Genomic DNA, 26,724 nt, shown 5'->3' on the forward strand with positions numbered 1-26,724 from the left:
ACTTTTTCTCACTAGACTGGAGTTATGTGGCATTTAAAATAATGTCCTTTTAAGTCTATTTACCCATCTGTCTCCTAGATCAGTCTCTATCCCTCAATCTTCTCTACCACATGTATTTCAAATTCAAGTTTAGCTCTTTCTGCTTATGTCACACTTCTCTCCAATCTTTTTCCCTTGTTCTTTGTCAGCCAGCAAAAATCTCTCTCTTCCCATCTCCAGAACAGCCTACACACCATCTGTCGAGGTTGGCAGGCTCCTGTTCTCTCCTCTTTCTTCCCCTAGTGGGAGTCAGTCAGGAAAAGCATGTGGATCCCCTTTGAAGCAGCTATAGGCAGACCAGACCATCTGATGGTTCCTCCTTCACTAATGAACTACAGTTTCATGGGATAGGAAGTGAGCTTTGGGGGACCAGTCTGTCTGCTTGGATCCAGGGTGTGGTTAGAACAGACTCTAGGGTCAGATGGCTTGGTTTCAGTTCTGGGCTCTACTAGTGATGTGATCATGAGTGAGTCACTTAACAGAGCCAAGCTTCTTCATATAGAAAATGTTGTCGACCACTGTGTCTCTCACAGGGCTGTGGTGAAGATTAAGTGAGGTGATTCAGAGTTTAACACAGTTGCTTGGCCCATGAATGTTATGATATGATATCATCCCAAGCCAATGAGCAAAAGCCCAACGTTTCACTCAGTCCAGAGAAGATCCAACATCTTAATATGGCAGAGGGTCCCGGTGGTGTTGTTTTGTGTCCAGAGAGCATTATCCCTTTAGGAGAGTATAATATTTCCATTTGCTTGTTTGCCACAGAGCACTAGTTTACTAATCCAGAGTCTTATCGCTAAAGAGTCCTATCAGAACTTGTGTCCTAATTGAATGAGTAGTAATTTGCACATAGAGCATTTCTGGGCTGAATTTCTTTTTTTTAATTTAAAAAAAAAATTTTTTTAACGTTTATTTATTTTTGAGACAGAGAGAGACAGAGCATGAACAGGGGAGGGTCAGAGAGAGGGAGACACAGAATCTGAAACAGACTCCAGGCTCTGAGCCGTCAGCACAGAGCCCGATGCGGGGCTCGAACTCACGGACTGCGAGATCATGACCTGAGCCGAAGTCGGCCGCCCAACCGACTGAGCCACCCAGGCGCCCCTGGGCTGAATTTCAAAGAGCAGCCAAGGCTTATGTCAGGAAGGCTTTCTAACAGCAACCACTATTACCCCGACCTTTTTCTCCAGGAAATGCATTGCTTAAGACATTTGAAGTGAAAGTGGATAAAACTCTGGAGAGTATGAGGATGGGAACAAAGTACAGTAGCCCTTGGGGATGTAGGACTTAATGGTCTGGCAGGTCCCTTTCCAAAGCTGGTTCACTTGATTCATGTGTCTTTCACCTATAATGTATACAGAAGAAACCTAGATTAGAAACACAAAACATTTTCAGTTGTCCAGCTGCATATTTTGTAACTAGAAATTTATAGTGAATAGCCCTTGTGAAGATCAGATCTATTTTCTATGTTACATAAAATATGCATTTCTTCTTATATGTTCTTTGATACATAGCTTGCTTTAATCTTACATTAAAAAATAAAAAATGATAATGAAAGACCATATTTCTTTGAAATAGGTTTTAAAGTGTCATCGATCAATTGGAATAATGAAAATAATGGAGAAACAAGTTTAAGTGTGGGATTCGTGATCACTAGTGGAACAATTATTCCAATAATTGCTCTGCTATGAGCAGAGATAATAGGGGTCTCATTTCCTGTCATTACTTCCCATCTTTGATGGAGGTTTCTCACCAATCTCATAAAGTTAAGAGTGTTTTGATTTGAACCTCCTTTAACATGGGAAGGATAAACCTTTAGCACTAAGATCAGAGACCTGAAGTCCTTCATTGACAGCCAACTGTACATGTTATCATGCCTCTGTACGTACTTGTGCATGCCCACTTGGGCTGTGGGTGGATGGGTCTGGTAATTAGCAAAGGATTAGTCTAAGAGGGAAATGAGTTGCAGAAATATAAGTGAGATTACAGAGACCCACTGTGAAAGCCGTCTCGTTCCAAACTCAGTCTTAACTTATTTTTTTCCCCTTGCTACACTGCCTCTGTGTGTGTGTGTGTGTGTGTGTGTGTGTGTGTGTGTGTGTGTGTATTTGTGGAGAGGAAATGAGCCCACCCAAGCTCTATTCTTATTAAGGACATCAGTCATCTCCCTGGTACAACTGATTTCCAAGTTTTATACTACACTGACCATGGGCTGACCCTATGTTCAACTTTGGATTATTTATAGTGGTGGGCTAGTGGAACATGAATAAATGTAATTCAGAGAACACTAAAACTTATTTTACCCAAGCCTTCCTATAAATATCTCATTGGAGCAATGAGCAAGGGCAAAAGAAATCAGGTTTTGCCCTGCAGAGCCAGCATGTAGAAATGAATGAGTAATCAGGTAGTCAAAAACAAGGTACAAAAGCAAAGACCCCGAATAACTTAAAAAAAGACCAGATTTAGGAATATTCAAGATCGAGGAGCCCAAGAATAACAGACTTGACGGTAAGAGACAGCCTACAGGGGCAGCCGGATGGGCCTGTTCCAGTGGAGGTAACTGCCCAGCAAATAGCAAACCACGGCCGATGTGGGCTAGAAGAACCTTGGAAGAGGAAACCCACTTGGGTTGTGAGGCATCAGCTCCTCATGAGACCAGGCCTGTGTTCCCAGGTGGTGTAGCGAGGTCTAGGACAGGCTCTGTGCACTTTTCTCCTTCCTCTCTATGGTTCCAGTGTAGGGATGTCAGTACAAATGTTCATTTCATCCTTTTGGAAGACAAGAGCATGTGGTGGGTGAAGGGAAGGAGCCACATCTCCTCAGTAACACTGTCGTGTTTCCAAAGCTGTTTTGATCAGCAATAACAAATGCCTGGATTTGAGCAACTGCAAGTGATTTCCCAGGCTGTGAGGGGGAGGGATTAGGGAGACAATTAGACAAAATCATCTGTGTTATCGTATTGAAAGCAAATATCTGCCTTATGTTAATGGCCTTTATAGGATCCACAGAGGTAATACTAATGGAATTATAGGGGACATGGTCAGGAATGCCCAACAAGAGCCTATGGTAATTCAATTAGCAGAACCTTCAGGAACCATATAATTGCATGAAATTCTTAGTTTTCCCCTTGTTGGGCAACTTTACAAAATCTTTATTTCTGTCTCTCTTCATGGAGAAGGATTAAAAGTGTGTCCTTCTTGAACTTGAGCCTTGCCACTCAAGCATCCCTCAAGTAGGATTTAACTGTGAGAACCTTGCCATGTCCAGCATGTGCCCTCAACAGAGGCAAGGTCTTTTCAGCAGACATTGTTGGGTCCATTTATAGAATTGTGTTGTTCTAGGCTTGTCTTTCCCATCACATGGTGAAACTGTATTTAAAAAGTATTAGCCTGCCAGTGATGGAAGGAGACCCAGTCACCTCACCTGTGGTCATTCCAGTCACCCCATTTTATTCAGGAGGTAACCAAAGCTCAGGGCTAACTTGTTCAAGGTCACAGAGCTAGTTATTGGCGAAAGCCACACCTGTAACTGGGGTCCCATTCTTCCCAGTCCATTCTTCCCGTGGTCCTGGACTTTGGCATGCTCTTGTCACGATAGAAATGCTGGTGTTAGGACCAGACTGAGACCGGCAAGTGAAGAAGAAGCTAATGACACTTAGGAAATGTTTCGCTGTGGATCTTATTGTTTGTATCATGTTAAAAGGGGTAACACTGGTGTTATTTATGTCCTGGCAGTATTCAATAGGAGAGGCATGGGCAGTTTTTTTATTTTGTTTTCTCCAATAACATTTTTTAATGTTTATTTATTTTTGAGAAAGAGAGAGACAGAGTGTGAGCAGGGGAGGGGCAGAGAGGGAAACAGAATCTGAAAAAGCACAGAGCCTGACACAGGGCTTGAATTCACAAATCATGAGGTTATATCCTGAGCCGAAATCGGCCACTTAACCCAACTGAGCCACTCAGGTGCCCCTCCTCAATAACATTTTTAAGGTAACTTATAGGAAAACAAATTTTCTGGTCCTCCCAATACCCTAAAAATCTTCCTCTGTAATATGATCTCAGTCTTACCTCTTTTCATTAACAGAATAGCTTGCTTCCCATTATTTTGACACCCACGACTTGAGGAGGATACGTAGTGGGGTTCTTTCCACCAATAATATGCTTCTGAGAAGCCAGGTCTGGACAGAGGTCCTGGACTCCACCTGGACTCCACCTGCCCACGATACCCAATGTGTGAATGGACAGGATCACAAAGATGAGAAATGCCCATTTTCCTGGTATCAGCAACTAGGGATGAGATACGTTCTTTTTTTTTCTTTTTTCTTTCTTTTTTTGGGGGAATGAGACACATTCTTAATTTGCAGGCAAAACCTTGTGTCTAACCATTTAGTGTATCAAATCTCTTTCTATCCCCTTTTGATTTTAATAAGCCTTCATTTCTCCCTCTCTCCTGAACAGCTACCCATGACTAAGAAGATTTAACTTTCTTTCCATACATATAGGGATGCCTTGCACATATTTGCATATGAATAGAAAAGGTAGGACTATAAAGCGGTGTGTGTGTGTGTGTGTGTGTGTGCGCGCGCGCGCACGCCTACACCTGCGAGGGTGTGAAGCATGTACGTCAAGACCCGCATTACCCAATAAGAGTTGACCCAGAATTGGCCTATAGTCTCCTTGACAGGCTTAACGCTCTCTCCAATGATGCCCTACTAATCAGAGTATTTTTGGATATTCTTCTTAAAATATTACTTTCTGGGTCTCATAGCAAAATATTTTCCACTCATCAAACGCCTGCTGGTCACTTATCCTACATCAAGCAGTATGGCAGGACCCGAATGTATAAAATAAAAGAAATGCTCCCCATTCTCGAGGAGGCTTACAGCCCAAGGTTTTCCCAACTCATCTTTACAGTCTTTGTTATTCATCATATTTGGTTCTGACTTTTAATCTAAACATAAATTATTCCCTCCAAGGACAAATATTTGCCACTGTTAATTATATTTACAAGAATGTGCTTCGGGTTTTGGAGGTACTTCCAAAAATATTTTTGGGTCGCCGCCACATCCCTGAAATAAAACAATGTACCGGAGGGACATCTTTGATGAGCAAACTACTTTTTTTGGAGATTTAAATTCCAGCCTATTTAGCAGACTATTGTGACTGTTTTATTTTTCTACACCCTTTTTCATGTCTTTAAATATCCCTTTACATCATTAGTTCTCATGCTTTTTTGTGTTGCCACCATATGGAATGAAATTCACTTGCTGACGGCACCCTCACACGCATGCAAGACTGACTCCAACAGGTTGTAAGGAATAGCACTCACCCTTACAAAGAACGCTGGGCCTCTAATATTCCCCCCGCCCCCCCTTTTTTCACCCTAACAAAACGCAGTAACTCAGTTCATGGCCCGTGAAGGCCCTCTACGTGACACTGTCATTTTATTATTTTTCAAATTATGTGTGTTTGAACACTTCCCGAAACACAATGTAGGAGAACTATGGCATCCATCCCCCAAAGGAGCAATGTTCTGGAACCTCCTGCGGGTACCACGTTCCACAACAGCTTTATCATGTGGTTTTATTTATTTTTATGTTTATGTTTTTGCTACTTACTCTGTTTTTACCCTGTTCTTGATTTTGTAGTGGAAAAGGTGTTGCCAGTACACCTTAACGGTTTTTTTCTTTCTGCTTTTCACCCGTCTCTGGACTATATTTACTTCTAGGCTGATGGTATTTTCTTATTTAAGGACTTACCAGCTCTATGAAAATAAGCATTCAGTAAAGTTAGCCTTATTGTGTAATTGTGATTCTTTTGTTATGATGGGCATCAGACTAACTTGACTTTTTATTTTTTTACCCTTGGACTCCTTTCACCCATTTTATTTATTTTTTTTTAATTTTTTTTTAACGTTTTTATTTGAGACAGAGAGAGACAGAGCATGAACAGGGGAGGGGCAGAGAGAGAGGGAGACACAGAATCGGAAGCAGGCTCCAGGCTCTGAGCCATCAGCCCAGAGCCCGACGCGGGGCTCGAACTCACGGACCGTGAGACCGTGACCTGAGCTGAAGTCGGACGCTTAACTGACTGAGCCACCCAGGCGCCCCTCCTTTCACCCATTTTAAAACAGTAGTGGTACTATTCTGTAGTCTAAGCTTCTGCTCACAAGCTCAGAAGTGGCCCTGGGCAGACTTGTGTTGGGCATAGCACATGCTCAGTGCCTTCTCTTTCCTCGTCGCGCCCTTCTCCCTCTTCCTTGTCCATTCTTACCTTAAAGCATTTAGCCCTCCTAAGTTGTTTCTTACTTCATCTGGGTTTGAATCCCAGCTCTGCCATTCTCTGACTGTGTGCATCTAGGCAAGCCACTGAGTTCCTCCGGACTGAAGTTTCCTTAACTATGGTTAAGATTGGGGAAATTGTGGGATGCTCTCAGTGGGCATAGTGGAGTCAAACCAACACCAGTGCCTGCGAGCAAGAGGGAGTCAGTTCTTGGAAAGCAGCTGGCAAAGAGCCGAGCCTACCTAGGGATGCCAAGGGGCAAAGCAGAAGTCATCGACCAGCCATAGAACCCGATATGCCGAAAGCCAAGTGGAGAAAAATGCTTGGAATCCAAGTCCTGGACGATGGCCTGTAGGTAGCATTGTAACAGGCCAAGAGCAAAAAACCAGGCAGATGGCATTTTGCTGATTTGTTGCTTCTTTTAAGAGGGTTTGGTGTATATCCCCCTCCCTGGGCTGTTGCCTCAAAGCATTTGTAAAGAATAATGATACCTTCCTCACTGGGTTATTTTAAGATTTTGATGACGCGCTGAGTACGAAAGTGCTTTGAACACTGTAAAGTGCTCTACAAATGCTAATTTCTCCATTTACCCCTTTTCAAAACTGTTCAAAGCTGGCAATTTATATTGGGATAAGAGAAACAAATGTATGGTCCGGAGCAGAAGACTGCTAATGTTGCAGGAGATGCACATTTTAACAGATTGCATTCTCCTAGCCCAGTTGTTTTCCGCCCTAGATATGCATTAGAATCACCTGATGAACTTGGAAAACTTAGTGCCCAGGCCCTAGACCTGGAGACGCTGCACTGACTGGTCTGGGGAGGGGCCCAGGTGCTTGGTGTAGAAGGTGATCTAATTGAGAACCACTGCCAGAGGAGGAGACCGCATATGTTAGAGTTTAGGTGAGCATCTAGAGGACAATCCGAGTCCATCCCACCCTGTGTGCACACTCACAGATGCGGGGCACTCTGCACTGGTTTCTTCAATTGGAGCACAGTCATTGGGCAGCTGCTCTATGTCCCGCAAATCCTGGGAAATCAAAGGGAAATAATACAGAGTTCCCAACCTCAAGCAGTTCAGTCCATGGAAGACATGGGCTTTCGTGTAGGGCACAAGTAGTTACAATTTCATGTGGTAAGTTCTGTAATGGGGTAGGGAAAATAGAGGTGTGAGACTACAGATTCGACCAGGAAATATCAAGGAAGCTAAGCTTTTCAGCAAATGTGAAATTTAATATGAGTGATGACAAACGTACCTTTTGCCAGGCAAAGGATAATAGTGACCGCAAACATTCATTGGACAATTAGCATAAAGAGGCACTGCTCTGAACTCTTGGTAACCCATCTAGTCATCCCAATGACAAACTTAGGAAGTAGGTGTTAATATTAGCACAAATTCCCTACCAGTTTGTGGTAGGGAAGTGGTTCTCCAAATGCGGTGCCTCCCAGGCAGTGGCGTCATCACTAGGGACCTTGTTAAAAATGCAGGTTCTTCAGGGCGCTTGTGTGGCTCGGTTGGTTTGACTTCAGCTCAGGTTGTGATCTCGCAATTCTTGAGTTCGAGCCTCCCGTCGGGCTACGCGTTGATGGAAGCTTGCATGGGATTCTGTCTCCTTCTCACTGCCCCTCCCTTGCTTGTTCTCTCTCTCTCTCTCTCTCTCTCTCAAACTAAATAAACTTAAAAAAAAAAAAAAGAAATGCAGGTTCTCAGTCCCCACCCCAGACCTACTGACTGAGAAACAGTTGGGTGGGCTTTGTAGCCTGTGTTTTAATAATCCCTTCAGTTGATTCTGATTCTGCTCTGTCTAAAACACCAATAGGTTAAGTATCCTGCTCAGTGTCACTCAGAGACTAAATGGTAGGAGGAGGATTCAGACCCAGGCAGTCTAGATCAAAGCACCCACTCTTAACTTCTGTGCTGAGAAGAAGGAAAATCTGGGGCATCTGGGTGGCTCAGTCAGTTAAGTGGCCGACTTCAGCTCAGGTCATGATCTCACAGTCCGTGAGTTCGAGCCCCGTGTCGGGCTCTGTGCTGACGGCTCAGAGCCTGGAGCCTGCTTCAGCTTCTGTGTCTCCCTCTCTCTCTGCCCCTCCCCTGCTTGCTCTCTCTCTCAAAAATAATAAATATTTTTTTAAAAAATTAAAAAGGAGGAAAATCTTTTCCCAATTCATATGTTGAAGCCCTAAACACAATGTGACTACATCTGAAGATAGGATCCTTAGCAGGTAACTAAGATGAAATGAAGTCATAGGGTGGAGCCCCAATACCATAGAGCTGTGTCCTAAGGAAAGGAAGAGAGAAAAGATCTCCCTCTGCCTCTGCCTCTGCCTCTGCCTCTGCCTCTGCCTCTGCCTCTGCCTCTCCCTCTCCCTCTCCCTCTCCCTCTCCCTCTCCCTCTCCCTCTCCCTCTCCCTCTCCCTCGCACCATGGTCTCGGATTCCCAGCCTCCAGAACTGGGATAAAATAAGTTTCTATTGTTTAAGCCACCCAGTCTGTGATATTTTGTTATAGCAGGCTTATCTGGCTAATGCATACCCCCACCCAGGAAGAGGGCCTGGCATATGCAAAGGAGCAGAGACAGGAGAAAGCATGGGCTTTGCCCGGGGCAGAGCTGAATAGGATGGGGAATAAGCTGTTGGATGAGGGGCAGTGATGGAGTGTAAGGTGTGACCAAAACAAGAGAGATTGAAGCCAGATCCTAAAGGCCCTTGCATACAAGGGAAAGGCACTCAGACCTTCTCATGTGAGCAGTGAGAAACCAATGGAAGATGTTAAGCAGACCAGATTGGCATTTAGAACAGTCACTATTAGGGGAGAAAAGGATGGAAAGGAGTATGGTGATTTGGTGCGGGGCAGAGGGGGGGCGTCGATTGATGAGTTGGGAAACTTGCTTGTTTTCAGTTCAAAGCAAACATGAAGTAAGGTCATAGAAAATTGGGTCTAACGTCTAAATCTAAGATGCACTGAAATTAAGATGTCTGTGGAAAATGTATATAGAGATATAGAAATGTGTACATATAGAAACAGACTTACATATAGATTTAGATGAGCATGGATTGGAGGACGTTAAGACCTGCACTAAGCTGTTAACGCTTCTTACTCCGAGCAGTGAAACTGGAGGGGGAAGCAGAATGAATGTTCCTCAGACTCTGTATTGTTTTCCTTGTTGCCGACAGCACGAGGTGCCGATTTCATCTTTTAATGAGCACAGTAATGACCACATCTGTGTGTGTCGTGTGTGCGCACACACACGTGCAGGTCTGGAGCTCAGGTTTGTAAATGGGGGCCGCGTTGCTGGATGGGCAACAGGGAAAATGTGGGAGCTCGGGAAGCTTGGGAATGAGGAGGAAAGTCTTCCAAGAATGGCAGGGTGGGGCCTACTCGGTTCAAAGGATGGACAAGAAGGGGCTCTTGGGTGGCTCATCCCGTTGAGCATGGGACTCTTGGCTTCTGCTCAGGTCATGATCTCACGGTTCATGGGTTCGAGCCCCCGGTAGGGCTCTGTGCTGCCAGCGAGGAACCTGCTTGGGATTCTCTCTCTCCTTCTCTCTCTGCCCCTCCCCTACTTGCACCCCCTCTCTCAAAATAAATAGAATAAACTTAAATAAATAAAGGGCGGTCAAGGAAAGTGTAGGAGCATAGACCAGTCCCAGAATGCCGGAAGAGAGTCCGTGATCCTGGGGAAGCTGTTTCTTCATCCCTCACTGTACCCCCAGTCCCTCCTGACACATACTAGGTGCTCGTGGTCCAACAATTGTGAAACGAAACTATACCTTTTAGCAAGGGGAGTGACCTCGGTGTCATGGGCTCAGGCTAGTCCTGCAAAATGGCAGTTGGGCAATTGGAGATTCTAAGAGTCAAAAGAAAGACGAATTGTATTTTCTTCTCTCTGTCCTCCCTCCTGTTGACATCTCCCGTGCTAATCCTGGAGAAATGCACTCTTGTAGATACGGAGTCACATGCCATATGTACAAGCTTCACACAGACATGGATGTTGTATTCTGTTTTCATCCCTGAGGTAATACTTTAGGGAAAAAAAAACAAACCACCCGTAGATATTTTGCTCATCGCAAGATGGGAGTGGAGGTGGGGTAAGCAAATGTAAAGGTCCCCCACCCTTATACCTTATTGCCCTTGTAGGGTCAAAGTAATAAACTTTTAAACTTGGCAGCATGATAATTCTCTGACAGACAGCAGTTGTAGGCCAAACTTGAGGAAGATCAATGAATGATCTATTTGCAGCCGGGTGGTGGTTTGCATTTCCAACTCTGGCCACATGTACTGGAGCAGCTTTTGTTTGACTTTTTAAGGGCAACTTTGCACAGCATGAGCCCAGCTTGCTCTGGAGAAGAAGGAGGATTAGCTGATAATTTTGATCACCAGCTCCTTCTGAGGCCCACATCACAGAGAGGAGAGGACACTGGGGAACCGCCCAGCCCTCCCCCAGATGTCCCAGGCAGATCGGAATTGAGGGCTCTTTTAAGGACTCCTTCTCATTTTTCCTTACTGCTAGCTTCTGATCTGGATTTCCCTTGTCTCCATGTGGCCTCCGTCATGTTCCAGCTGAAGTGCTTTCTCTCATCTTTCCTCAGTGGAGATGCAAAAAAAAAAAAAAAAAAAAAAAAAAGACAGCATTTTCAGGGTAAAAAGGGCCTCTTAGCATTCTAACTCTGAAAATTGTATTTAGGCTGAGCAATTTGGGATTCAGGCATATCCCAAGATGACTCTGTTGATGATGACGTATGAAACAAGGGCAGGAAAGAGATCGAAGGGTGTCTTCTTTAAAAATAAAATGTGCTGGGGCTCCTGGGTGGCTCAGTGGGTTAAGTGTCCGACTTCGGCTCAGGTCATGATTTTGCAGATCATGAGTTCAAGCCCCGTGTCGGGCTCTGTGCTGACAGCTCAGAGCCTGGAGCCTGCTTTGGATTCTGTGTCTCCCTCTCTCTCTGCCCCTCCCCTGCTCGTGCTCTCTCTGTCTCTCTCAAAAACAAATAAACATTAAAAAAAGTACCGAATCTAGAGCATGGCCTACTCCTTTTTCCCTTATGCTCCCAGCCAAGGCCTCGGTAGACATTGACAGCTCCACCTGTGATCTATGGTGAGATTTTGACGCTCGTTCACCATCTCCACAGTGACCTCCCTAGTCCAAGGCGGTGTCATCTTTTACTCAGTCCACTTTCTGACCTCTGACCTCATCTTTCCTCCACCCTTGGCATTCTAGATAGATTCTCTTCTCAACAGAGCAGCCTTAGCAAACCTACTCCAGCATAACGTTGTACTCAGGTCAAGCTCACGCCTTGTGGTTCTTACAGAATCTGGTTGTCCTCTATCTATCTGACCTCATGCTCTCCTGCACCCTCACTCCCTTGTGGCCGTGCTGCCACACCAGCCTCTATGCTGTTTCTCTCGCTGGCAAGGCAGGCTCATGCCTGCCCGCTCTTCTCCCTCAGCCTGATGTGCTTTATTCCTCCAAATGCCCTCTTGATCTCACTTGCATCGAGTCTTTGCTCAAATATACCTATTACTTGAGTACTTGATATAAAATAACAACCCCCCCCCCCCCCACACACACACACTGTTGCTCTCTATCCTCTTGCCTTGCTGCACTCTTCTTCATGGAACTATTCCCACCTGATATGTTATATATTTAATTATTGATATGTTTGCCATCTGTACTCTATCCCACTAGAATGTAAATGTAAGAAGTAGTTGACTAGTGCTCAGCGTGTAGAAATTCGTCAATATTTTGTGGAATAAGTCTAAGATATAAAAATAGTATTTATCGTGACTCATAGTTTATAAAACAGGTGCTGAATAGAACCTGGACATTCAAGAGTTCTAGAAGCTTAAACTTAGGAGGGCACATCTGTGCAGATCATCCGTTTTCTCCTACCTTGCCTCTCGTTTGATTAGGACGAGCTTGAACGGGAGTCTTCTGGCAATTTTAACTTCACCAACTGTATCATAAAGGACTGTTTCTTGAATAAAAGAGAAGGTTTCTTAAGTTTTCTCTCGAGACCCTAAAATGGGTCCTTGCTTATTATAAGAAGCCAGAGATTTTGCCTTGTACTTCTTGGAAGCCCACATACACTTAACACATAGCCTTACATATAGTTGCTTGCCAACTTTTGTTGAAGAATTAACAATTGTTGGGTATTTTTCTGGTTGTAGTTTTTTTCCTCCTGAATCCTAGGCTTATAAACTTTCATCTAACCTGGATCCATTGAGGTGAGGTGAGATCCAGTGCTCTAATATGAATGCACGGGGATGAAGTGGGGTACAAAAGCCATATCCAATTCACTTTTCCTCCATCCATCCATCCATCCATCCATCTATCCAAGGAACACTTTAAATGTTAGGTAATGTGTTAGATACTGGGGTTAAAATGACAAGCCAAAGCAAGTGATAATGCAGCCTTCATGGAACTCACAGACTAGCGAGGGAGACACGCTTTGATCAAATAATGATCCAAACAAATATGTAAAATTATATTGGCAAGTTTTATGAGTAAAAGAGAGACAATGTTAACAGGTGCTTGTAGTCAGGAATTTGACCCTGACAGGGACATTCAAAGAAGGCTTCCTTAAAGAAGTGGGTTGAGTGAGAAATAGATGAACAGAGCCCTCAAGAGCATTTGCTCATGCAGAGGCAATGTGAGGAGCAAATGCCCTGTGGTTGAAGGCTATTAGACTCATCCCAGGCCTTTAAAGAAGGTCTACATGGCTAGTGCACGGAGCAAGGTAGAACATATGGGTTTGGAGAGGTGGGAGGAGCCAGATCATTCATATTAAGAGTGATGGGAAGCTGTTGAATGATTGCTGTGTTCTGGGGTTGAGAATGAGCAGGTCTATTAGTTTTCTTTTCCCTTTATTTCTTTTGTTTGTTTGTTTTTAGAGACAGAACAGGCAGGGGAGAGGGGCCGAGGGAGAGAGAGAATCTTAAGCAGGCTCCACACTCATCACAGAGCCCAACGCAGGGCTCAATCCCACAACCCTGGGATCATGACCCGAGCTGAAATCAAGAGTTGGTAGCTCAACCCACTGAGCCACTCAGACACCCCAAAGGTCTATTTTCTATAGCTGCATAGCAGTTTAGCACAAATCTAGTGCTTTAAACCAACTCACATTAGTGATCTCCCAGTTCCCATGAGTCAGGAACGTGTGCATGGCTTAGCTAGATCCTTTCCTCAGGGCTTCATGTGGCAACACGTGTTGGCCAGGCTATATTGTCCCTGGAAGCTCAGCTAAGGAAAATCCACTTTTACGACCTTGCCGCTTGTTGGCAGAATTTACTTCCTTACAGTTTTAGGTCCGAGGGCCTCAGCTTCATACTGGCTGTCAGCTGGAGACTAACCTCAGGTCCTAGAGGCTATCCACAGGCCACTGCCACATGGCCGTCTGCATAGGCAGTTCACAGCCTGGCTGTTTGCTTCTTCAAGGCCAGCAGTAGAATCTCTGTCTCCAGTCTGCTAAAATGGGGTCTTCCCTAATATAATGTAATAGTGAGAGTGACATCCCATCACTGTTGCTGCATTCTGTTGATTAGAAGCAAGCTACAGGCCCTTCCTGTACTCAAGAGGAGGGAATTATACAAGGATCTGACTCACTGGGGGCCACGACAGGAAGTAAAAAGAGATGATATGTTCAGATCTGATGCATTATGCAAAAAGCATTGGAAGTCCAGATGAGAGAAGATCGTTTAGATTAAGGTGGTGGCAGTGAGAACAAAGACTTAGGGTTAACTTTGAGCAACATTTTAGAAGTCAAATTGGTAGGATTTAGGGATAGGTTATACTTAAGGGACAAGAAAGAGGAAGATACCAGAATTACTGTGAGGTTTCTATTGAATAAGTATATCAATGGCACTCAACACTGTCCATTCATTAAAATCCTTTGAGGGGGCTTTAAAAAATACTCGCTGCAGGGCGTGACCCCACACTTTTTAATCAGACCGTTAGGGGTTCAGGCATTGGTATTTTTAAAAAGGCTTTCCTGGTGATTCCAAAGTGCAACCAGGATTGAGAATGCCAAGAACATATTATTCTGCCCTTCACTTTGCTAAGATCATGAGCCACTTAAGATTATGAGGCTGATTTTGCACTTACTGACTTGAGAAAGTTTTGAGATGTCAGTTAAAGTACTCAGGTTGTACACAAATCCTATGAGCTCAGGAGGGAGGCCTGGGCTTGAGGCATGAATTTCTTATAATCTATGGGTAACTGCTTTCTGTGGCCACAAATGTGGGTTGACGCCTCCCAGGGTAGAGCATATAGGGAAAAGAGGGAAAGGCCTGGAACTGTACTTTGAGAAACTCTAATGTTTAATGACTTGGTCTAGGAGTATGGGCCTGTTAGAAAGCAGAAAGAAAACAAAGTATGGGGTCAAGGAAACCAAGAGGAGGGCGTGTTCATGAAAGAGGCATTAGTCAGTGGTGTCAAATGAACTTATGGAGGTGATGTGGGAGTCACTCTAATGCCTGACTCTCTCTCCAATAAAGGATGTCAGAAACCTCTAGTTACTTTTTTTTTTTATTTAAAAAAAATTTTTTTAACGTTTTATTTATTTTTGAGACAGAGAGAGACAGAGCATGAACGGGGGAGGGGCAGAGAGAGAGGGAGACACAGAATCGGAAGCAGGCTCCAGGCTCTGAGCCATCAGCCCAGAGCCTGACGCGGGGCTCGAACTCACGGACCGCGAGATCGTGACCTGAGCTGAAGTCGGCCGCCCAACCGACTGAGCCACCCAGGCGCCCCATAGTTACTTTTAATTGAACCCCTGAACTATAGCATCTGCAAACTTTCTCTCTTTTTTTCCTCACTACAGAGGTAATGAATGTAAAATGTAGGCAATTTAGGAAAAACAAAAGGAAGGAAATTTTAACTACCCATAAGCCTACCAACCAATGATAACTACAGTTGGTATTTGGTATATATACACATATACATACATACATACATACCATGGCTCCAAAATGGTATCTGTGTGGTGTTCTTTTTTAAGCATATGTACATTATTTTTAATAGAGCAATAACTTGCATACCTGTATTCTTCACTTAATATATCTTAAGCAATTTTCTGTGTCATTAAATCTTCTTATATAGCATACTTTTAAACGATTGTATTATACTGAATTATATGGATATGCCATAATTTGCTCAATCTATTGTACAACATTTAGGTGTCTTGAATTTTCCACTATCATAAGGACCACATTTTAAAATATAAAACATAATCAGGAGTGTGAAGGGTCAATAAAAAGCACTTGGAACTTGGGAATCCATGGAAGAATAAGACACAGGTAGAGACGAGCTTCATTGCTGGAAGAGAGAAGTACAGAATGTGACCTAGATCTGGAACTAAATCAGGCTTAGATACACAAGCCCTCCCATCGCCACCCCTCTGAGCCGACTGCCGTGCCACAGAAGCAGAGCTCCTGCGCTTTTGTTGGATGACAGGGAGCAGGCAGCATGCACATCCACTGCATGCAGACAGCTGGCAAAGACAAAGAAGTCTAGAACTAACAGGCCCAGACCAGCTTCAATGTTCTCTCAAACTCACAGAATGAAGAATTCTTGGTGAGGAGAGAGACCGGGGCTGCTGCTCCTGGTTAAGTAGTCCCCATATGTGGTAGCCAGCCTTCAAGATGGCCTTCAACGAGTGTCCGTTCCTGGTATCTACACCCTTGGGTAGTCCCCTCCCCCAGAGTACCCGGTTAGATCTACATGAGCGGTACCTGCAGCAGACGTTGTGGTGCGCAACTTGCATGGCTAGGTTGTAAACATCGTGGTGGCTTCTGCCTTGCTCTCTTGTGGAGCACCCACTCCGGAGAAAGCCAGCTTCCGTGTTGCGAGGATACTTGAGTTGTCCTTCGGAGAGGTCTGTGTGAATGAAGAGTAATGGAGAGCTCCTACCAAGAGCCAGCGCCAACCCGCTGGCCTTGAGAATGAACCAACTTAGACTTGGGTCTTCTACCCCCAAATATTCAGATGCCCGTAGCCCTAGGCAACGTCATGAATGCAACCTGGTAAGAGACCCAGAGCCAGCCCGACTTCCTGACCCACAGAAATTGTGTGAGATAGTAAACATTTTTTTTTTTAATTTTCAGCTGCTAAGTTTTGTGTTCATGGCTACACAGTAATAGGTAAATAATATACTTCAGAAACATAAGTAGCTCAGTTTCTCTCTCTCCGCTGTTGTCAAGCAATAAACCATCCTTGTAGCTGAATCTCCGTGTGCATCTTCAGAACAATCGTCCAGAGATAGACTTGCTAGATCAAAGGAAATGCAGAATTGCAGTGTTATAGGGTCAAATCTTAAGTGTGTTGTTTCAGACACCATGACATTGGCCTTCACGTGTGTGCCCGTGCCATCACTTCTCTTGTCCCATTCATACCCATACAGATCCATGACTGTTTTCTGCCCGTAGGCAGTGAGGCTGGAACAGGAGTAGGGGCAGAACAATGACAGGAGTCCTCAAAGATTGGTCCCATGGCACGTGCTGACCTTTGGAGGGTCATCTTTGTGAACATAGAGAGGTTGGTGCTTAAGATGCTCGACGTGGCTTCATTGACGAGACTGCCCTGGTGGAAGTGTTTGCTGCTTTGGACGGGAACACACTGATATGTGGAAATGCAAAGATTCCTAGAAAGAAGAAAAAGGACACGTGTGGAGACCGGGAGAGAGATGAATGGAGAGAAGGGGAAGGAGGCAGGAGTAAAACAAAGAGGTCTAAAGCAATAGACTGCACATATGGCATTAGAGTTAGAGGAAGCTGTACCCACCACAGGAGAGGGACGTTTCGGCTAATGATCCCACCCATGGCAAGCTGCTCCTGTTTATGGGCAGGAAGCTATCGAGTTCCAACAGCTGCAGCATCATGCTTTTCAAAGGCCTAATTTTAGAATGCTCCTGATAATGCCCCAGGAGTTGCTAGGTCTGAATTAAAAACTCTAGGTCCTTTCCTCCCCCCCCCCCCTTTTCTAAATAAAACGTTATTGATTTACTAATGGCCTTTGCATCCTGCTGAAAACAACCCTATAGAAGAAGAAAGATGTTAGTAGAGCCAGAGGGCTAACAGCTTGGAAAAACCCAGATCGCAGGTGGGCAGGTAGACAGAAGAGAAAGGGAGGGTGGAAATTCAGGGTACAAAGAGGCTTTGAAGGGGAAGAGTGGGCTGCGGAAAATAAATGTTGCCCTGGGATCGGGATCTGGATCCGTAAGCGTGGAAGTCCTGTGTGGATAATAGGCCCCTCGGGTCTTTGTTAAGACCATAGTTTTGTTGGAAGAGTGGGCTCCGGTGAAAGGTCTCTGGGTGGCAAACACCTACCTAGATTCTAATGCCCGCCCATTATTAACTGGCCACATAGACCTAAACCTTGTAATCACAGTCTGGACTCTGGTTCTTCCTCTATGAAACATGGGGCCCTTCTACAAGTCTAGAATTCCAGATGTCAATTGCCAATGTGGTCGCCATCTTGCTGGGAGTTTTCTCTATCATTATTACAGTTTTTTTCCTGGTTGCGTCCTTTCCCCGACCTGCAGGGCAGGAGAGGACAGAGCTGTGCTAATGGATAGAGGATGATATGAGTGAGCAGGAACCTGCTTTCGGAGCGGGGGGAGGCAGGCAAAGCAAGAGAAGTCGGAGATCAACAGAAGCAAAGGGAGAGAGAAGCCAGGTGGGAGAGGCCGGCAGTGCCTAAAGCTGCAAAGAAGCCAGGGTGATGAGGGAGAATTGGACTGAGGAGGGTAGAACCCAGTGGTTACAAGCCGGCTCTGGACCAGACAACCTGTCCCGGCCATAAAACGCCGGCACCTTGACAAATTACTCAATCTCTTTAGCTCTTCATTTCCTCGTCCATAAAGGTAAAATAACAGTAGAACGCAAGGCTGTTTATTGTTCTGCGGATCTAGTGAGACAGTGTATGTAAAGCAGAGAGAACATCGCCTAGCACCCAGTTACTACTCAGTGAGTAGGAGCTACAGGTACTACAAGTACTAAAAGGTCCTGGTTTGGAGAGTGGAAAGTTGCTGTGGGTTTTGCCGAAGTCAAGCTCAGTGGTGTTTGTGGAACGAGGGGCGGCCGTGTGTGGGTCGGTTCAAGAACAATGTTGAGAGGCATTTTGTAGTTGGGGGCGGGGATAGCTTTGTGTCTGTGAATACACCAAAAACGAAAATGGGAATTTAAGTGTTTGAAGAAGTACGCTTACCATTCCCTCCATGCCCATGGTGGTGGCAGTTGTGACCCCCTAACTGCTGATAACTGCCCTTGAGAGAAATAGCTCCCAGCTGCTACATCTGTAAACCGTGCACATTACTCCCCGGCGTCTCCTCCCCCGCATTCCCTGTTTGTGTCACTGCCTCGAATGTTTGAACCCTTTCAAGCCACGTCAGGGGACTCTACTCTGGGGGCGTGTGGATGGTACCCAGAGGTGTCCTATGTGGTCCGACAACTCTACCTTTGTTGTCCTTTGCCTTTTGGGTCTTTGCTTGCATGCGCTGTCTCTATCCCTTTACAGTCGTGGTGCATCAGCAACGTGGTGGCTTAACTGTCATTCCGGAGGTGAAGAGAAAATAGAGAAAATGCAGGATGCGGCAGGCCCTCGGATACGACTGCACGGGATACAACTGTGTTTTGCTCAACAACACGGAGCCATTTGCTTAGACTATGGAGTGAATGGTGTCTCTTGGCGTTTGCAACGACAGTCTGAACGCGGGTATTCAGTGGCCCTATAGGGGAGGGGAGGGTTCTAAGTCAGGATGAGAAAAACAAGACAGAAGAACTGAGAGCATCTTTAATTGAAACTTCAGGGGACAGCGAGCCCAGAAAGCATATGGGTAATTGCTCCCCGGGTCCTCCACACCAGCTGCGATGTCAGGAGGGCACTTTCAGCCTTTGGGCCGCTCATTAGGGCACAGAGCGAGGATGGATGGAGTGAGACAGAAAGCCCCATCCTGCTGAATCACCAGTGCCAGTTCCAGGATCTGCCCAGGCCATCCCCATGGGCAGCCTGGCCAAGGACTGAATAAGCACAAGGCTGTATGTAGATCTGGCAGGATATCAAGGATGGTGGGGCGGCAGGAGGGCTGAAGGAGCCGGAAGCAGCGACATTTGTGAATGAGTGTGATGAATTGTTTCTGTTTGTTTCCACTAAACCCCAGCTCCGCCTCGCACGAGGGGAACAACCAAGTGTGAGCGGCTGAGATGGTTGAAAATGGCAGGATTAGCTGACCGGCTGTTCGCATCAGTAGCTGAAGCTCTCTAGCCAGGGCAGCTGGCTCAGGTCTTGCTCAGTCATACAGATGATGGGACAAATAGAGCAGCACTCTTAATATCTTACATTACTTTTTTTTTTTAATTTTTTAATGTTTATTTTATTTTTGAGACAGAGAGAGAGCGAGAGTGGGGGAGCGTCAGAGAGAGAGGGAGACACAGAATCTGAAGCAGGCTCCAGGCTCTGAGCTGTCAGCACAGAGCCCCACGTGGGGCTCGAACTCACAGACCGTGAGATCATGACCTGAGCCGAAGTCAGAAGCTCAATTGACTGAGCCACCCAGGCGCCCCTACATTACTTTTTTAATTAGAAAGAGGTTTTTTTTTTTTCTGATTACAAAAATAACGCATTGTTTTGTAGAAAATTTGGACGTACCTGAAATCTAACAAAGGGAGTGGAGGGTATCCATGATTGCAGCACTTGGCAACAACTACCAGTATAAATTGACTTGTAACATTTTTCTCTGGGGAGAGCACAGCTTTGCAATATTTGCTCCTTTCATTCGTACTGGAGGTGTGTGACGGTTGGTCTGAAGAGGGTAGAGCGTCTTCTTTATTGTTACCATGGAGAAGCCAAAATAGCAATTGTAGGGACTTGCTCAAAATCTTTGTGATGGCAACGTCCGCCGCTTTTGGCCTCTAATAATAAAAATAAACTGAACTATCAATGTCTGTCTAGTGCTTTTCATCGTAAAGAACTTGCCTCTGTGGTACCATTCTGCCATGGATTTCCCCTATTTATTTACCCAAGTGCTAGTCCGGAGGCGGCCATGATTTAAGGGCGATTAATTTAGTAGGCGGAGGCAGAAAACGAGGAGCCAGGACCTCTGGTCCCTTCACGTCTATGGAACCGTGCTTCACTCAAAGTCTTTATGCTTAACGGCAACAGGATGGAAAGAGTATCCTGCTCCGGATGGTATAAAGTTACAGAGTCTCTGTGTAGGGGAATGGTGTGAGCAATGTATCCCTAATGTACAGGGATACATAGGAGCAGATGAATTGTGGACCTATCCCACCCCGTGTTGTCCGATATGGTACCTATGAGCCATATGGGGCTGTTGAGCACTTGATGTATGGCTCGTGTGATGAAGAAACTAAGTTTTGAAATTTTACCTCATTTTCATTAATTTAAATTTCAAAACTTCTGCTCAATTCAGTTATCAGAAAAAATTTAAGTGTGCTTGGAATACGTTGGGTATGTGATTTCTTTTTTCAACTGTAAATTATTTCAAATCTAAACAAAGAATCAAGTATTCTTTTTTAAAAAATTAAAAAAAATGTTTTTAATGTTTGTTTATTTTTGAGAGAGAGAGGCACAGAGTGCGGGCAGGGGAGGGGCAGAGAGAGAGAGGGAGAGGGAGACACAGAATCTGAAGCAGGCTCCAGGCTCTGAGCTGACAGCATAGAACCCGACATGGGGCTTGACCTCACGAACCATGAGATCATGACCTGAGCTGAAGTCGGACTCTTAACCAACTGAACCACCAGGCACCCCTTAAAATGTTTTTTTGATGTTTATTATTTATTTTTGAAAGAGAGAGAGAGACGGACAGACAGAATGCAAGCAGGGGAGGGGCAGAGGGAGAGGCAGACACAGAATCTGAAACAGGCTTCAGGCTCTGAGCTATCAGCACAGAACCCGATGCAGGCCTCGAACTCACAAACCGCGAGATCATGACCTGAGCCGAAGTTGGCCGCTTAACTAACTGAGCCACCCAGGCGCCCCAAGAATTCAGTATTTCTGATGAAAACTTAGCATCTCCACTGACATGAGCTGTAAGTGTAAAATACACTCTAGATTTCAGACTCAGTGTGAAAAAATACAAAATATATTGGTAATAATTTTCTCATATTACATATTCAAATGATAAAATTTGTGTTTTTATTTTTCTAATTGAGATATAGGTGACATACAACATTAAATTAGTTTCAGGTGTATCATGTAATGATTTGACAATTACACTCATTATGAAAAGCTCACCATGATAAGATTAGTTACTATCTGTCACCATACAGAGTTATTTCAAATGACAATATATTGGATTCACTAGGTTAAATAAAATATATCACTAAAATTGATTGCATCTGCTTTTTAATGTAGCTGATAATAAATTTAAAATATCTGTGTAGTTTGCATTATATTTTTATTGGACAATGCTGGATACAGCCACGTGTATCAAGTCTCTAGCTGTATCTCCTAAGATGTAAATAGTGAGGGTCTGTCTGTCCTAAATAAGAAAGATCCGTCTGTATCTTAGATATCCCTCTACAATTCAATAGACAAACATATTTTTGAATTATGGATCGGTAATTCGCCCACGTGTCAGAGTTAGAACAACTATGGTTTCAGTGTTGGTTGCGTGAGCTCTGTAATCATGTAGGAATTTCTTTTTTTTCCTTTTTCCTTTGTACAAGGAAATAATTTCAATCTCATAAAAAAAGTCATACAGGAGTACAAAGAACTCGCCAGATGCCCTTTATCCAGAGACCCTATTGAAGTTTTGCAACTGACCCAATAATGTCTTTTATAACAAAGGAGCCAACCCAGGACTGTACATTTCTTGTAGTTGGCGTGTCTTTTTTAAAGTGCCCTTCAGTCTGGAACAATTAGTTCCTCGGTCATTCTCTGATCTTCGTGACCTTAACATTTTTGAAGATTATGGGCTTGCTATTTTATAGGATATCTCTCAATTTAGGTTGTGTAATGTTTCTTCATGCTGAATTCAAGTTGGGATTTTTTGCCTGGACTGTGCTAGAAGTGATGTGATCTCACTGGATCCTGTCAGGTGGCACATGATTTCTCTTTGTCTAAATTCTAGTGATGTTAGGGGCACCCGGGTGGCTCAGTCAGTTAAGCATCAGACTCTGTTTTGGTTCAGGTCATGATCTCATGGTTCATGAGTTCAAGCCCCACATTGGCTCTGCACAAGACAGTACGGAGTCTGCTTGGGATTCTCTCCTTGCTCTCTGCCCCTCTCCCATTCTCTCTCTCTCTCTCTCTCTCTCTCTCTCTCTAAATGAATAAATAAACTTTAAAAAGAAGTTTAAAAGGTTATAAATCCTGGTGATGTTAACTTGGATCACTAGAGTAAGATGGCAGCTATCAGTTTGTCCACTGTAAAGTTTTTTTTTCTTTGTATAACTAGTAAGTATTTTGAGGAAGATCTTCTGAGACTGTGAAATATTCTTTGATGAAGAATGGGGGTATTGCACAGTTTAGCACTGATTTATGTTTCTTTTCTGAATGGGTTATCACCGTGAGAATTCCTAAATGATGGTTTTCTAATTCTATCCTTTTTTTTTTACATTTACTAGTTGTCATTCTTTTATAAGAATTATAAGAAAGCTCCCCCCTCCCTGGGTATTGCTGTATGTGTGTGTAAATAATGTGGCCTCATAGATTCTTATTTTGCTCAAAGGAATATAATCCATTACTATCAATATTTATTTTGATGTTCAAATTGTCCCAGAATTCATGACGGGAACCTTTTCAAGCTGGCTCTGTGTCCTTTTGACATGTATCCATCCTTCTTTGGAGATACATATACACATACAAACCCAGTAGTTTGCTAGAGCTTACAATGGCTTATGGGAGCCCACTGCAAAATTTTCAGGAAACATGTGAGTCATTAACATTAAGTGGGTAGCTTGGAATCAGGCATGTTGGGAAGTATTTGCACCACGGAAACTGGCAAATGCTACGATCAGAACTTTTTCCTCCAGAGAGCTGGATGTTAAAAATTTGCCAGGACACCGATGTTTCTGTCATAAAAAGATGTTCCAAGTTCATGTTACACCTTAACTGCCGCAGGCCTGTAATCATTCATTTCTCCAACAATCCCTGATTCCTTTTGGTGGAAAGAATAGGACTTAGAAACCAAGATCTTAAAGTGAGGTGAGTCCTACTGGACATACTTGGGGTGGACAGAATTGGGAGAGATAGCTTGTATGTGTGTGTATGTGTATGTATCGCATATAAATATGTATACATTATTGTGTAGACATATATACACATATGTACTTTATTGCATATACATACATATGTACATTTAATACATATATAATTTAATACAATAATATGTTATTGTATATATATGCATATATACACTTTAATTTTAAATAAACATTTTACTTTGGAATAATTTTATATTTACAGAAGAGTTTGAAAGAGCACAGAGGTCTTGTGTGTCCTTCATCCAGCTTCTCCTAACTTTCATATCTTGTAACCGTGGCCCATTTGTCAAAAATAAGAAATTAACATAGGTGCAATACTATTAAGTAAACTATAAAATTTATTTAGATTACATCCATTTTCTACTAATATCCTTTTTTCTATTCCAGAATCAACCCAGAATATCATATTATATTTAATGTGCAAACACACGCACACACACGCACACATTTCTGTCTATCTATCTGACATCTATTTATCTCCCCATCTGTTCATCTGTCAACCTCTCTCTCTCTCTATCCTTCTATTTCTCTATCTAGATTTAGAAATATGAATTCATACTTCTAATCAGGCCAAACCAGAGTGTTTATTCTAGCTTTTTTTCTTTCCATATTTCCAACTCCTCTCTTTGACCATAAGAAATTTAGCTGCTGTTATCCTTAATATACTTACTTATTGGCTAACCACCCCCCCGCCCCGTATGAAACCAATTTCCTGACTTCACTGGGCTACTGCTCCACTCAACTACCTGCCTTACATGGATCCAGATCCTTGCTAGTTGCCCCCCGCCCCCGCCCTGCTGCACAGGCCTGCCTATTGGCTTTCTGACTGAACCAGAAGGAAGGAAGGAAGGAAGGAAGGAAGGAAGGAAGGAAGGAAGGAAGGAAGGAAGGAAAAAAGGAAGGAAAAAAGGAAGGAAGGGAAGGAGGTGCACAAGTTTCTAAATCTCTTAGAATCTCATTTTCCTTATATTAACTGCTTGTGGATTAGTACTATCTACTTTGTTGATAGTAAAGTGCTTAGCACAGTGCCCAGTAGAAAATAATAACTCAATAAATAGGTCTTTTAACTGTTGTTGTTGTTATCAAGGACCAATTAAACAGGAAACAGGAAGCCTAGAAGGAGGGATTGTGGGGATGAGAAGTTTTGGTCTTCACCGCTATGACGTATGTTGGCAAACTAGGTGTGCATGAAAAACTTTTCTAAAAACTTGGCCTTCCAGTATTCAGAAATACTGTATGAGTCTGAGATCATTAGAATTTGTTGGCCTAAGCCAGAGCTGAGCACTACTGACATTTGGAGTCAGGGAATTATTAGAACTGTCCTGTGGATTATAGGATGCTTAACAGCTACCTGGCCTTACCCACGAGAAATAGCACCCCTCTCCAAGTTGTTGCAACCAAATATTTCTCTGGAAATTGATAAAGGTCTCATGGGGCAAATCTCTCTCTCTCTCTCTCTCTCTCTCTCTCTCTCTCTCTCTCACACACACACACACACACACACACACACACACACACACACACACACACTGGAGACCCATCAGAATAAATACTTGGCTCTGTCTTAACTGTATTCTCTGTTACCAAGTTTGAGGAATGGGATATTTGATTTAATTTTCCAAGTTCTTAGGAGTTACTCTCTACTGTTTTTCCAAAGATTTGGACTGAAAATCAATGATACAATTCAAAATTAGCTGAGAATGATCTTCGCTTTGAATCAGAAGCTGCAGAGTCAAGCCTCAGTTGTCACTCAGTTGTGGACATCTGTAAATCCCGGTCAGCACAGTCATTCTAGTGTGGCTTTGGCTAATCAGGCTTGCCGCGAGAGAATTATTGTAAGGATTTGCCCTCACCTTTTTTTGAAAGAAATCCCAGTGTTACCTTCCAGCCTCCCTTCCACTGTCCCCTTCGTGCATTTTACATTCTAGCTAAATGTTTGTTGTCCGATAAACATTAGTCGGATGAACGAATAGCTATTTATTAGCTTTCCTAAAAGGAAGGAAGTGGGGAAACTTATCGCCACATCTTCCAAAGGGTTTAATTGATCAGAAGCAGTCTGGGTAGTCCGTGGCAGGGTGAGCCAGAAGGAAGCCTGCATTAAGGTTTGTAGAGAATTACTCTAGCTCTTCTACCGGAAACTCGGAAACCTTTTTGCACAAGGACCCAGACGGTGCTGGAGCTGCCGCGGTCTACCTAGGTCTGCGGCTCCCCTTTGTAGCGGAGAGAGAACTTGGTGCTAAAGAGCCAGAGAGGAACACGCACGGACAAATGCATTCAATGGGCAACAGCGTGGCAGTTGCATACGTTCAAAATGATCCGCACAAGTCAAACCTGAACTCCTCGGGGCCACACTGCCGTCGCCCCGAATTCAGAGCGCCTTTCACTTTGCACCACCTCCTGGAGTGAGGTTTTGGCAGTCCGGGCAGAGCAGCGTGGGCTCTGCGTAACGCCCAGGATCGCAAGGCAACAAGGCTTCTCGGCCGAAGGCTGAACGAGAGCGCTCAGAAACCTCCTTCGGGATGCCGATTTTAGTGTGTGAACGCCAGCTTCGGGTAACCTGCCGTTATTCACTTAAGAGGCTGCTAATATACAAGCAGCCAGTAGAAATCATTGCGAGGGAAGGGGAGGCATTCGGCTCAAGAACGGGAGAGGGGACTGGCCGTGATGGATCAGCTTGCTTTCCATCATGTCTCTCGAACCCACCAGCGCGCTTCAGACCGTACTTCTAGAAATGGTTTCTCAAAGCCAGCAATCCTGAAAGGTTGACTGTGATTGCCTGGTCCATCCGGGAACCTCAGATGGGCTGGCTCTGGCCACCACCCCATACACAACACATCCAGCGCAGCAACCTTCCCGATCGTGCCCACTCGGTCACTGCATGCCACCCTCCCCCGGCTGCCCACCGGGACCAGTCAAAAGCCTGTGTGGGGGGGAAACGTTGCCTTCCTCAAAAAGCAAGCAAACAAACAGAAAAACCCACTTAGGGATGGGTTCCTTGGACTGTGCTGCAGAAAAGGGATAATGATTCTTTCTCCGTGTACTTATTGACATTCATTGAGCAGCATATAGTTTATTTTAGCTAGACTTTGTGATGTAGCATCTATATTTAATTCCACAAGCTGTCGGGCAGCTCATATATTTACAAACACCATCCCGGAAACAATGTGTTTGCTGGTCACAGCT

The 26,724-nt window shown here is 44.2% G+C and overlaps 1 protein-coding gene across 2 annotated transcripts in view; it reads left to right on the plus strand.

Moving 5' to 3' along the window:
- BRINP2 (BMP/retinoic acid inducible neural specific 2) overlaps positions 1-26,724 on the plus strand; it is a 127,476-nt gene that overhangs the window by 26,641 nt on the left and 74,111 nt on the right. The gene's annotated exons all lie outside the window — the stretch shown is intronic.

The sequence above is a fragment of the Panthera onca genome, chromosome F1, assembly GCF_046562875.1.
Source record: "Panthera onca isolate mPanOnc1 chromosome F1, mPanOnc1 haplotype 2, whole genome shotgun sequence".
NCBI lineage: Eukaryota > Metazoa > Chordata > Mammalia > Carnivora > Felidae > Panthera > Panthera onca.